This window comes from Sturnus vulgaris, chromosome 5 (assembly GCF_052056855.1).
Source record: "Sturnus vulgaris isolate bStuVul1 chromosome 5, bStuVul1.hap1, whole genome shotgun sequence".
Classification (NCBI taxonomy): Eukaryota; Metazoa; Chordata; class Aves; order Passeriformes; family Sturnidae; genus Sturnus; species Sturnus vulgaris.
The window spans coordinates 27,887,605-27,900,927 of record NC_142247.1 but is presented as its reverse complement, the minus strand read 5'-3'; the positions used below and the strand labels follow the sequence as shown (position 1 = coordinate 27,900,927).

Sequence of the window (13,323 nt, the reverse complement as noted above, 5' to 3'; positions counted from 1 at the left end):
CAAGGACCATCTGAGCTCTTCCAAATCTCTTACCAAGACTCAGACATTGGCAGGATGGGCGTTTGCAACCCTAGAGTGACTACACTTCCACCTAGAAGGGGTCTGCTTTGTTACCCACTGACTTTTCCTGGTCGGGGGCAAGACGTGCCCTAGGGCCATTCACCGATGCCGAGAAGGGTAGGTGGGCACGCTGTCCTCAGGCCACCCATGGCACAGGAGGGGACAGGCACGCATCTGTGACAACAGAGTGGATTGCCCTGCCGCAGTGAGGCTGAGAGCACCACGGGCAGCAAGGGTGCAGGCATCCATGGGCAGGGCAGCATGAGGATGACGACACGTGTTCCTTTCTGTTCAAGCTGATTTCACGTTTCTTAGCTTCCAAGGGGCTCTGAGAATAGCAATTAAAGCACCGGGCTTAATTGTGGAGTATCCAATTTGGATATTAGCGTTATCTTTGCTCTCACTGCTTTCTTTTCCTTCGGATCCAATTCTGCTGCCTGCCTGCTGGCTGGGTGCCTTTCCTTTCTTCTCATTATTACTATTTTATGGTTACTGTTATTATATTTTTTTAAAGCATTCCTCCTCTCGGTTCCTTCCAGCCATGCGGGTCGCGGTCGGAGAGGGTGCCGGCCGCAGGGAGCCCCGGGCGGTCCCCGCGGGGCTGCGGCGGCGGCTCGGCCCGGCCCGGCCGCGGTACCGGCACCGGCACAGGTGCCGCCCGCCCACGGGGCTCCCCGGAGCCGGAGGCCGAGACCCGCTTCCCCCGGCGGCGGGCAGGGCTTGGTCTCCCATTGCCCGTACTGCCCTTCCTCCTCGTCTTCTCCCCCCCGTTTCCTCCACTGCTCCCTCGCACAGCTTCCCCGCCCCTCGATATTTCCCCCTCCCCACCATTTTCCGCGGGTATATTTAATTATTATTAATTATTAAGCTGCTTTATTAATTCACCTTCCCATGCTTCCCCACCTCCGGCAAGGATTCTCGGAGCTTTTATATTGCAGAGAATTTTTTTTTTAAATGTATTTTTAGGGTGATGCTCTGAGCACTTCCCCCTCCCCGCCCCGCATCTCCCACCCGGGCAGTACCAGAGAAGAGAATGAAGAAGTTGAGCATGTCTGAGGCGGATCAGCCTTGCAGGCAGAGAGGGGGGCAGTAGCTACTCAGAGCAGCCCGAGTGTTTGAAGCAGGATTTGCCGGTATGTATGTGGGTCTGGATTTTATGACAGCTCTAAGTGTGAATCTTTTACCGAGCGAGAAAGGAGGGAAAAAGAAATAAATAAATACGGCTTCATTAAATAAATGCCTGCATAGCTGTGAGCCCTGTCCGGCTGTGCTGGAGGAGGTGGTGGTGGGGACACTCCCAGCCATCCACCCACCTCAAGGAAAAAAAAAAAAAAAAATCAACAAAAAAGCGCCCAAGCAAAGCCCGGAGAGCCGAGGGTTGTGTTGCCGGGGGCGAAGGAGGCGGCGGCCCGTGGCAGGTGGAGCAGCCCCCGTGCCCCCCGCCCCCGTGGCGGTGCGTGTGCGTGTGTGCGCCCCGCGCTGCCCGCGGAGCCGAGCGCGGCGGGCAGCGGTGCCGGCAGCACTGCAGAGGGGTGGGCACGGCCCTCGCCAGCCCTCGGGGGCTGGGCCCGGGGGTGGGCGAAATGCTGTGCGTGCATGGGGAGGGGGCCGCGGGGGGGGGGGAGTCGCTTTCTCTCCGCGATTCACATCGCGCCCGCTTTCCCGTCTCGTATGCATGCCTATCCCGGGAATGGTGTAGTCAGCCCGTATCTGAATTATTTATAGACTCGTGCCAGCTGTTTTTTTTTTTTTTTTTAAATTTTTTTTTTTTAATTTCGCTTGTGTGCACTATTGGGAAATGCGTTTTGCCTTCCTTTCTTCTCAATATATTAATGTCTTTGTTGGGGAGCGTTTTCTATCCCCTTCAGATCCTTCTAATACAAAATTGATGCTTATTTTTCCCTTCAGGAAGGGGACGCTTTGAGGATAATCATGCTTCACAGAAGAACGGCACCGACCTCCAGTTGCATTAAACAAAACCTTCTCCACTAGGGCTCCAGGAAAAAAAAAAAAAAGAGAGAGAATAATTATAAGAATAATCATTAAAAAGGCGAAAGGAATGCTTACTCTGGAACCTCCATTTGACGATCCTCACCACTCGCGCTGAATATCCTCTGAAGTGATTCTCTCCAGCTTTTGAATTTGCACCGCTTCAAGACGCAAGATTGCCACAAAGAAACCTCTATTTTTTTTACAGCCAAATAGGATTGTTTTTTAACTCATTCCCCCACGTTTGCCCCCGACCCTTATTCTTCTTACGTGGATATGCAAGCAAGAAGAGGAGACTGGACATTCCCAACATGCTCTCTCCCTTGATCTGTCCGTCTAGAGGTTCTGCTTCTACAAACCAAGGTAGGGAAATTCCTGTTTCTGTGGTTTTGCTTGCAGCTGATTTTTGTATACGGGTTTGCCCAGGGAAGATCATTCACGGTAGAACAAAAGGTTTAGAGATGCTGCTTTTAGAAGCAGATACAGGGGAAAAAAACCCCCAACATTCACCAGACATGTTGATTCCCTCTTGGCTCATCAAATAGAACATGAAGAGAAGGCGAAAGGGTTTGAGTTAGGTACCACGTTGTGAATTGGGGGAAAGTCCCCTGTGATTTTTTATTTTTTTTGGAGGGGGTGGTGGGCAGGTGGGGTCAGGGGAGACACGGGAGGAGGAACACGGCTTTGGAAAGGGGTGAAAACGAAAATAATTTTCATCCATCCACCCGCAAATTGCCTCCTCCTTTTCACTGGTCCAGCGGCTCCTTGCCATGCTTTGATGTGAAAGCAGAGCTCGTCAGGAACAACAGGACGTAGAAAGCCGCTTGTTGCCGCGGAGGGTGGTGCATTACTGAAAACCCACGCCGGCTCGATGGTGAGCGGCCTAACGCGGGGGCCGGGGCCGGGGAGTGGCCGGGGCCGCCCCTGGCACCGCGGCAGGAGCCCGCCCAGCGCGGGGCGAGTGCGCCTGCTTGCGTGGAGGTGGAGGGCTATTTTAAGTCCAAGCACGTCAAGCGACTTAGCCTGAACCTACGAGGCGCTGTATTCAGGCAACTTCACGTGTTTTAATTTATCCCCGTCCCCCTGGTGCTATCAGCGGGCATCGTGGCCCCTCTCCGCCTCGCCCCATCCTTCTCCCTCCCCATCCACCGCGCCTTGCACCCCGTGTCCCCGCGCCGGCAGCCCCTTCCCCAGCCCACTCGGGAGGGATGCAAAATGGCCATCGTGCCGCTCGGCTGTAGATACGCGAGAGATACCGGTGCATCCCGACCGTAACGTGACATGTGAGTCTTTCCGTAAGATGGTGGCAAGACAAAGGGAGCGGAGCCGCCGCGGGGTGCGGGAGCGCCGGGCACAAGGTGTTGAACGTCTCGGGGTTATTTTAAGCCTCAGCCCGTGCCCGCCGCGCCGCTTCGCCCGTCACGCGTGGGTCAGCGCGCCCCCGCGCCGGGAGAGACGCGGGCAGGGGTGAGGAGCTGCACAGCCCCCCCGGGGCGGACCCCGGCACCCTTACCCGCATCGCCAGCCCCCCGCCCAGGCTCCCCCTCCCAGCCGCCTCTCCCTTCCCCAGCGGAAGCCTGTCAGTGGGTGGGGGGCGGCAGGAGGAGCGGGAGGCGCACCCCACAGCAGAGGGAGGAAGAAGGGGGGGGTCACCCTCCAGTCCTGCTGCGGGGTGAGCCAGCCTTGAGGCACTCTCAGCCCTTGGTGCATCCGGAGCATGCCGAGGCGGGGGCGCGCCTTTCCTACCACCTCCTTTGCCTGCATGCTTCCAGTAGCTCCTTGCCACATTGCTGAGGGGGTTTTGTCGGCCTATTGTTAAAAACCGGGAGCGGTTCCGCGTGAAGAGGTTGAGAGCCACCTTTCCTGACATATTCTGGCTGTGCTTCTATAAATATCTAAGGCTTCCCAGGGTATCCGCGCCTGGATCCTCCCTGCCTGAGCTCTCCCTCGCCGCAAGTGGGAGTAGAAAGTTTACCTGTGAGGAGAGGAGGGCGTGTGGGAGCCTCTCCCCCGTTTTCCGAAGGAATTTCTCAGGCCTCGCAGCCCCTGGATTTTCCCAGGACCCCAGCACCGCACTGGTGGGGGATTGTAGCCCCCTCCTCCGCCATCGCTTACCCCTGAAAGTCCCTAAAAGCACAAACCCTCGGGGGAGGATGCACGGAAAGGGGAGGGTGGGCTCAGTCCCTGCCCCTCTGCCCCCTACTCTGGGTGTTGCAGGCACATCGGAGGGCAGAGGGGAAGGTTTTCCCGGGCTCCTGGCCAGGGTGGCAGCTGTCAGCAGCGGGGCCAGGCTGCCGGCTCCCCTAGAGAGCTCTGCCCAGCCCTGCCGGAACGCTGCCTGCCCTGCCAGCAGGGCACCCGGCCCGAGCGGGTGCCGCATCCCTGCCACAGCCCTTCCTAGCCATGACCGGGCCAGGCTCATGCGGAGGTGGAGCAGGGCAGGTGGCACTTGGGGAGGGGTCTTAAAGCTTTGATGCTCAGCCGTGGCAGCCAGGAGCATCGGTGCACATCCTCACTCCTCTTTACTGCCCGGTCTCTCTGGCTTCTACCTTTACCTGCGACTTTTCCTTATCTCCTCTGCAAGCTCCAGTATTGGCAAAAGGAGATGCCCACTAACATTGCTTTTCCCACCATCAAGCACAGCTACCTCACGCTTTGCAAACGGTGTGTGGAGGCAGCAGATCCCTCCTGAGCTGCTCCTTGGGTAGGGCAGGAGGGGCTGGGGATGCAACACCCCCAGCTCATGGGGTGCTAGTGCTGTCCCACCCCCCAAGGCCAGGGGCACAGGACTCTGCTGTGTTGGGTGACCTGGTGTGCCCTAGCTGTAGCTCTGTAGAGAGCAGCAGTTTGTTCGTGGGTGCAGGGTGCTCTGCAAGAAGGGAGGTGTGGGTATGGGCAATTTTCAACTGCTCACCCACGCCGCCCCAAAGCAGCAGCTCTTGTCACCTCTGCATATCCTGCTTTTCTTTGGTCCCTCACCACACCAGCTTGTCTCCCAGTCCTTGGTGGAGGTCTCAGAGGGTTGGGACACGATGGAACAGGTTGAGGGCAGAGTCAGGACACAGCCAGGGGATGGTGAGATCTGCTTCTACTTCTCCTTGGCTCAGCCGTTGTTACACATGGGCAGATCTAGCAGACAAAAGGAAGGAAGCATGGTCAAAGCCACAGCTCCTCTTCCCAGGGACCCTGGGCTCGGATCTGTTGGCACACACCTGCTGCACCAGCCAGTTCAGCCTGTGTCAGTCCTGGTGCCTCTTGAGATCCCTGTGCCAGTGAAGCCATTGCTGAGCAAAGGAAGGTGTCAGCAGTGGCACCCAGCCATCCTGTTCTGGGCAAGGGTCTCAGGATACCAGCATTGCTGGCTGAGTTCTGCGTTGCATTTGTACATGCCAGAACATCATGCAAGAGATCACGGAGAGGTGGAAAACACAGAACAGGGGCAAAAATCCCAAGCTGCCATCCCCATCTAATAACTGATGCTTTGATTTGTATTATCCTCATTTTGGATTACCAACTCTCTCTGTGTAAGAAGTCTATCAACCTATGAACCAGCACCTGATCCCCAAACCCTAACCTACAGGGGAGAAAGGTGATGGAATTGATCTATATTTCATCTTGCTGGGGCTGTTTCTTGGGCTTGGTTTGGAAGAGGGCAGGTGGACCTCGCTTGCGGTGCCGTAGCTGTGGAGCTGCGCTTGGATTCCCACATTGGACTCACATTGCCTGGGTTGGCACCAGGAATTGGTCTCTCTGCAGTACCATGTGGGAGGTCTGGATTTGATTCCTGGTGCTGTTTTTTCATTCCCCAAGCTGGCAGAGGGTGGGAGCACTGTACGGATAGCACTGCTTGTATCTGCAATGGGCTCCATTCCACATTCCCATCCTTAGTATGCAAAAAAGCTGCCTGTGAGATAGTCCAGACTGAGGACTGGTTCCTAGAGATTTAATCTTCTTGGCCTTTAGAGGGGCTGCAGCTCTACACTGCCTGTACTCAGCAGCGTGGTGGGCAGTGGTGAAAGAAAGCTTCCTTGCAGCTGAAGAACACGCAGAGGGTTTTTTAAATTTAAAATTTTCTTTATGTAAGCTGCAATTAATCACAAGAAAATGGATTAGTTAATAGGAAAGATGGACTAGATGATCTTTCTGAGCAAGATGGCTCAGTGTGTTGTGATTGCCTAATCCACCATGGAATGCTCGTAGTATCCATTCTGCCTGACATCAGGGCGCTAGGCCTGCCTGAGTCTTCTGCAATCCCGTGATTAGCTTTCTTTGATATTTATTTATACTTGAGAGAAAAGCATAAAGTGGTTGGGAGAAGCACGGCTGATCATCTGCTATGATTATCTGCTATTACCCTGACCTGTCCTCTGTCCACCCATCCACAAGAACTCTTTACACCAAAGTGAGTCAACTTATTAATTGTCACTTTGCTGCAGTCAGACAGACTCGCTGCTGCCTTGGGTACCTCCCTGCGTAAAATGAAATGGCAGTTTGAAGATCACAGCACTGATATATGTAGAAGGGGAATCAGAGGAAAATAAGATACTTGAAGCTAAGCATGGCCCACCTGCTACTGCTGCCTTGTCCCTTCTTACGAGTTTTGTGTTTCTGCTTCCGCAAAGTGCCTTGTAACAGGAACTAAAAACCCGTTTCTCCAACCACAAAGGGGGCTCCCACCATCTCTCTGACAGATCCTTCTTGCTTGTCTGTTTATCTAAAGACAGGAAAGAAAGTTCCTGACAGGTATGGACTGGTGCTCGTTCTGGCAAAATCAGTGCCATGGTGCCTGGGAGCTAGGAGATTGATATGACCAGGTTAAATGTTAAAGCTACTTTTCATGTTGGGAAAAAAAAATCCAAGCAAACCCATCCTTTATTGTTCAGGAGCTCGTTGCTTCCTTAAGCTGCATCCATAAGCTCCCAACTAGAATTATACATGGAAGTGTGAACTGGTGTGCATAAAAGTTGACCAAATGCAGAGTGGTGATCTGTGCAAACCAAGCAGCGTACCTCCATGTGCCTGAGGTCACTGCAGAGAAAAAAATCCCCTCTCTGTGCACTCAGAAACAAATGTGTGGCAGTGTGCAAACTGTGCAAATTCAAATTCAGTTCAAACTATGGCTAATTTGGACCTCTTGAGGCAAGGCTGCCTTTTATTCAGTGTTTTCTTGGAAACAGAAGAGAACACTGACTCTGGGCAGGAGAAGGGACAGACTTCTCCTTATAAAATTTTTAAATATACATTGAATATGCTGGTGATAAGAATAAAAATACTTTTATTTTTCTGTACGCAGGGTCAATAAAAAAGGGAAGAGTGAAAGGATGTATTCTGAGACTCACTGCCAGCTCATTCTTCCCAATACAGCTGGTGTTTTTAGACTGCAAAGTATGCTGGGTGGTTCTCTTCCCTTTCTAACACAAGTAATTGGAGACCATATTTTATATCTATATATATATAATCTAGATCAATATCAATATAGATGAATTGATTAAAGACCTGGGGAAAAAGAAAGTTTGAATGAGAGTGCTAATTGGCTCAAAGTGAAAGGGATACTAGCCTGAGATCTCTGCAGCAGTCACCCCTTACGCCTCAAACCCCATCCACAAGGAAGCTTCAGAACTAAAAAGAGTCACTGAAAGTGGCTCAGGTAAAAGGTTAGGTTGCTAGCTCTGAATACTGAAGACGTTTCTGTATTGCCAAAGCACGTACAGTATTACTAACATTGGTGTGCAAGGCTGTGCTGAAACATTTATAGGAAAGAAACACTCTAAAGGAAAAAATGTGAATTTAATCTTCATGTTTGGTGGCTTATCTGTACTGATGGCTCCTCCACTAAAACAGGTACAGGGCCACCAGGTTATCTGGCCTGAATAATCTGTGGGATAGTATTCTGTCACTCCTGCACACCCCTGGCATGTTGGGGTTGTAGGAGCTCACCTCCAATTAACTGTCCATGTGACAAACTCTTAAATTGCTTCTCAAGGTAGCAGTCAGCCTACACTACTTTGTCTGCGTGTAGCTGTTTAGTTATGGGAACAGTTCTTGCTTACTGTACTTCCAGTCTGGATTTTCAACCAAGATCAAGAAATGAAGCAGTGTAGCTGCCACCATCCTCCTCCACACCCACTGCCCAGCCCATGTGTGAGCTGGGCACATAAAACCCTCGTTTGTTCAAAATCGTGATCTGTCTAGAGCCTATTTACAGATGTGGTTTAGCTCTGCTTAGGTAACTATGTTCTGTTTGAGGGCAGCACTTCTAAGAGAGGGAACGACTGGGGGGAGTGTGCGGGAGTGAGCTAAGACAACGATCACAGAGCAGAGGAAACAAGACCTGTAAAGAAAGAATGAGAGAGACCCTGGGAAGCTCAGTCTGGAGAAAAGACAACAGTGGGTGGATCCTTAGCTGTCTGCAAATGCATAAAAGACTATTACAGAAAGAAGACAGGGGCCAATTATTCTCATTAGTCACAGAGGACAGATCAGGAAATAAATTACTTTAAGATGAAGCAGGGAGAATACAGATTAAACATCAAATTAAATGTTTACTGCACTAATGTTTTAGTGACAGTAGAGGAGCTGATAAATTTGGCAGATTAGCTGCGACTGACAATATTTAGAGCTAGATGTAGGTGCTGAACTATCAGGATTTTGTATCTAGTAAAGTCTGTCTCCAGTGAAGCTCAGATCATGATATTTGCATGCCTAACCAAACAACTTTGGAAGAAAGATAATGAGGTTGATTTGTCCTGTGTTCGGGAGGGAGACACTGTCCCATTGGAGGAGCCTGATTGGGTTTGGCTCTGTGCAACAATCTCATATGGTACCTGTAGGAGTCAAAGTGATGGTGTCGACTGGTGGCACAGCTTGCACGTATCAGGAGCTCCCCAAAGATGCCTGGTTTACAAAACCTCTGGTAGGTTGTGACAGCTCATGCTGTCCAGGGGACTGGCAAGAGTTGCAGAATAGAAATCAGGCAGAAGAGGCTTACGAACGTCCTGTGTGAATGATGCTTTAGCATTTGCAAGCAGAGTTCTTGAATCCTGGGATAAGTTGGGCTGTTTAGATTGAGACCATGTCTCTTTCAGAATCCTCACCTGTCTGTAGCCACTGCTTTCAAGGCTTTATACTATCACAGCATCTGAATAGCTACTGTGCCAAAACCTGATACTGCAAGGGGAGGGGAGGTTTACCTTCACACACTGAACAATGTGAAAATTCCTACTTTGCTATTGCACGGTGTCATTCTTCTGTCTTGCAAGATGAGATGGAGTTTAAAAATACCTTCTGTTTACCCCTCTTTGCTGCTTCCAGAAGATATAAAGGGATATGGGCAGCCATGAGCATTGTGGTTTCTAAGGATCATTGCTTCACTAGCCAGCCTTCACATCAGTCACATCTCTTTGTGCTCTGAGTTGGAGGAGCTTCCTGTGCCTGCTTGGGGTTTGGATGAACAGCTCTGGCAGTGGTTTCTATGAGGGATCTTCCTACCTCGGGTCAGTAGAGATTCCCCTGCCAGTAGCTGAGATGGCTGAAAGGGCTGTTTTGAAATCGTGAGTTTGGCCAGCATTGGGAACATGCTAGGTGGCCTAAGGCCTATGCCAGTGTAAATCCTCCTGTGCCTCAGCAGAAATGGTGACTGTGGTGCAGCCCTGCTGCTGGATTACACTATTTTAAAAGAGAGTAACCATCCCGAACTCTGGTGTTTTTTGTGGGAATCAAGAATTTTCTATACAGGTGTCAAGGACACACTCAGACTCAAATGGAAGAAATGACACAATTATCTCTTATTATATACTTGGATTTCATATTTTTATTTAGCTTCTTCACCTAATCTCTTAGGGTTGCCATGCACTGTTGGGAGATAATATATACAACTCTCTCATATGAATATAGTTTCTTGCACGTATGACCTCTGAAGAATATGGAGGATTTTTCAAAAGGAAACAAATGTAAAACTACTAAATTCACTACTTCAAAACAGACTACGAGGTGAGATGGCTGCTTGAAGCCAGCTGAGGCAGATAAAATCTGGTGTCACCAACCTGATGATAATTTACTAGTGCAAGTGTCCCACATTACAGCTGATTGCCTAATGAACAGATAATTGTTTTCAGGTGATAGGCATAATAGCCTCATGGTTAACTTAAGATTGCAGTGGTCCTGTGTTGTTACCTCTGGCTGTGGGCCATGAACAAGATATAGTGGGGTAGGAGTAGGATAGGGATTGAAGTCTGTCGTAACAAGGGGCTGTGGTTTCTCTGTGTTACATGAGACTTCTGCTACTCACAGCTGGAAATGAGGTACTGGAGATAGACAGTGCCTGTTTGAAATGTGAAAGTCCTAAATCAATACCACCTGGAAATGCATTGCAGAAGAACTGCTAGGATCCTAAAGCCAAGGGCAATCCCAACTCTTTGCAGCAGTGGTTTTGAAGCCCCTCCACTGAGAAGAATGCCTCTACTGCTGCATGGAAAGGTGTCAGGATGCTGCCACCTGCTCCAGGAGGAGGATGGAGAAAAGGTCGCTGCTCTTTGTGCCAGGTAAAGCAGGATGTTGTTTAGTTGTACACAGCTGGATTGCTGGGGAATTTCTGTCACAAGGCTTTGCTTAGAAATGCATTTGAAGTGCATTGTGGCCGAGGAAATGCACTAGAATGTGCTAACTCGCGCCTTGCACATAGGCATACGTATGGAAAAGCATGCAGGAAGGATCTGCATATCTCTGCACCCCTCTCTCTCCTCCTCTATAATTCTCTATTATTGCTGGCTGCTGTAGTCAGTGGCCTAAGTATCTCAGGGGAGATTCCCTCCTGTCAGACGTGTGTTTCGGCAGAGGCAAGCTGAAACATCAGAGGTTGACAATCCCCAAGGGAGAGTCTAATGAAAGCGACAGAATGACATAATCTGTTCTCATAGTCTCTCATTTTCAGCTCTCCACGTTTTTGGTGCAACTTGAAATTGCCCTCTAATTTATTACTCAAAAGGTGACTATCATATATAATTGAAATTATATAGATAGTGTCCTGAAATGTTGAAAGTCAAAGTATAAGATCAGCATGGATATGGTCTGCAGTGCAGTCTTTCTAGAAGGAAGCTTTTAAGACTCAGTTTGAAAGTAACAGTGGTAAATGCCATGAAAGTATAAATAGAATCTCAGAAAAGATACTATAATAATTTCTTTAAGTGGTGGGGCACTGGTACCCTGAACAGGAGGAGACAAAAATTAAGTAGCTTAGAAAAATAGTCTGCCTTGAAAGATAACCGTGGCTCTTGCAGAAAGCTCTTTGAACACCTGGCTTGAAAGTTTGTGAATTTTCAAACCAGAGATTCAGAGAGAGAGACAAGGAGCGTGCATTAACCATTTTTAATTTGCACCATTTCTATGTAGAGTAAAGGGGCTCCAAGGCTCTCTGAACTTCAGGACTCAGAACTTTTCAGGAATGGAGTGTCTGTACCTTGGAGCTCTCTGAAGCAGCAGCTGGATGTCACAGACAGTATCATACATGAGCAAACCTTTCTGTGCAATGGCCTTTTTTCTTTCTTTTTTCTGGAGGGCATAATAACTTTCAGAAACCAGGAGATGCATAGGAGATGAGTGTTGTTTAATGACATGCTTTGCCTTAATAGTTTTGTATGGGGCTTTTTTTGTTTGTTAAGAAGTTTTTTGTTAGGACAGATTGATTCTTGACTTCAGCTTTTGACATTAGAGAAGATGATTGTTTTTAACAGAAGAGGTTTGGAAATAGGTTAACTGCCCTACAAAAAAAAAGTGTAATTTTAGAGATTTTGCTAGTTCTGCATTGAGCTTAAGTAGAGTGTTTGTGTTTTCATAAAAAAGTAGAGAAAAGAATAGCTAGCAGCCTGATGGGTAAAAAACTGACAAGGTTTGGTGTGATGCATCCTTATTCTGCATACTTCGAAGTGGGGACTTGTCCCTGAGGCTGTCCTAGCCAAGATGAGGGCTCAGACTACTGGGTCCTCTGCAGTAATGCTTTCTCAGTTGGAACTTTTCCAGTTGGAACTGTTCTACTTTATATAAATGCCTATTCATTGTGTTGGAGAGGGAGTGCTCTAAGGACTGGGCTGTGGAGGTAGTTTGCTTCTTTGGCCCAATATAAAGTAATTACTTACAAAAAGAGAAATGATTTCAGAATGAAAGAAATGGAGGCACAGGCTCTGTAGCCCAGAGGCAGTGGAGTCCTCTGAGACATGGGAGACATGGGAGCTAATTCTTCCTCCAAATTAGTCAGTGCAGGTTTGTTCTTGTTCTGCTTTGGATGCATTTGTTTTATCACAGTGACATGACAACAAAACGTTTCATTTAGCATTGAGCTCCAGTGCTGGTTCCAGATGGGGAATAAAGTGACAAGAGGAGGTGAATTCCCAGGAAACAAAGACCTGATCCTCAAGCAAGTGCTGTTAAACGAAGGATGAGGGATCAGAACTGTGGACTCTGTGACAGGAAACCAGAGTTACTGCTCCAATGAAAATTTTTATCGTTTCCTATAAGGTGCTGGTAGCTCTTTGCAATTGTCTCCAGATCTGTAGAATCACTTGGGATTTTCATTCCTGCAGTTCGTATCCCTCGGTATATCCCCTCTCATCATTCATTATCCATTTGCTTTTATGAGCTTGGTGAGATGTTAGACTTTTATATGGAAAGGGGAGCTTTTCCAGAAGTGAACGCTGGCTGTGGGAGGAGACTTGTTTCCCGAAGAACTCCAGGGAGTCAGTGGAGAAAGACCAGGTTCTTTGAAGGGCAATGTAGAGCAGAGGCCCCATGGATGTGCTATGGCTTGCCCTCTAGAAAAGCTAATCCCTATTGACTACAAAGGTAGCCTACATAGATGAGCTTTCTAAAAGCTTTTAATTATCTCTTTTTTGGTCTGTGTGTATGCATTTTAAGGATGTACTGGGTTGGGAGCTAGAAAAGACGAGAAGTGTATGAAATTATTACTTTTTCACCACCCAGTTTGGAAAACAGTCACGTTCCATAAGAAATCCAAAATCTTCTAGTGGCTAGTCCTCTGTTGTGTGTTTTCCCTCTGAGAGAAACCTGGGTACCTGATAGTCCATCTCTTTTTGAACGTGAAGGTCTGGAGTTTCCTTAGTCTGTGTGCAATGTAACTAGTTCTCAACTGTGATTTGAATTTAAGGAACATCAGTGTTCCATCAGTCAGGTGAGCTGAGCCACAATTTATGGATTTCTCAGACCTTGCTTTCAAACCAGACAGTGGCAAGTCGGTGCATGAGGTCTGTTGACATGACCAGGTGT

At 48.9% G+C, this 13,323-nt stretch overlaps 1 protein-coding gene across 1 annotated transcript in view; it reads left to right on the top strand.

Moving 5' to 3' along the window:
* Positions 1–1,094: 1,094 nt before the first annotated feature.
* Positions 1,095–13,323, top strand: part of GRIN2B (glutamate ionotropic receptor NMDA type subunit 2B) — a 221,483-nt gene continuing 209,254 nt past the window's right edge. The window contains exons 1-2 of the mRNA XM_014882568.2: positions 1,095–1,193; positions 1,969–2,412. The gene's annotated coding sequence lies outside the window, so the exon portion shown is untranslated. The remainder of the gene's footprint in view (positions 1,194–1,968; positions 2,413–13,323) is intronic.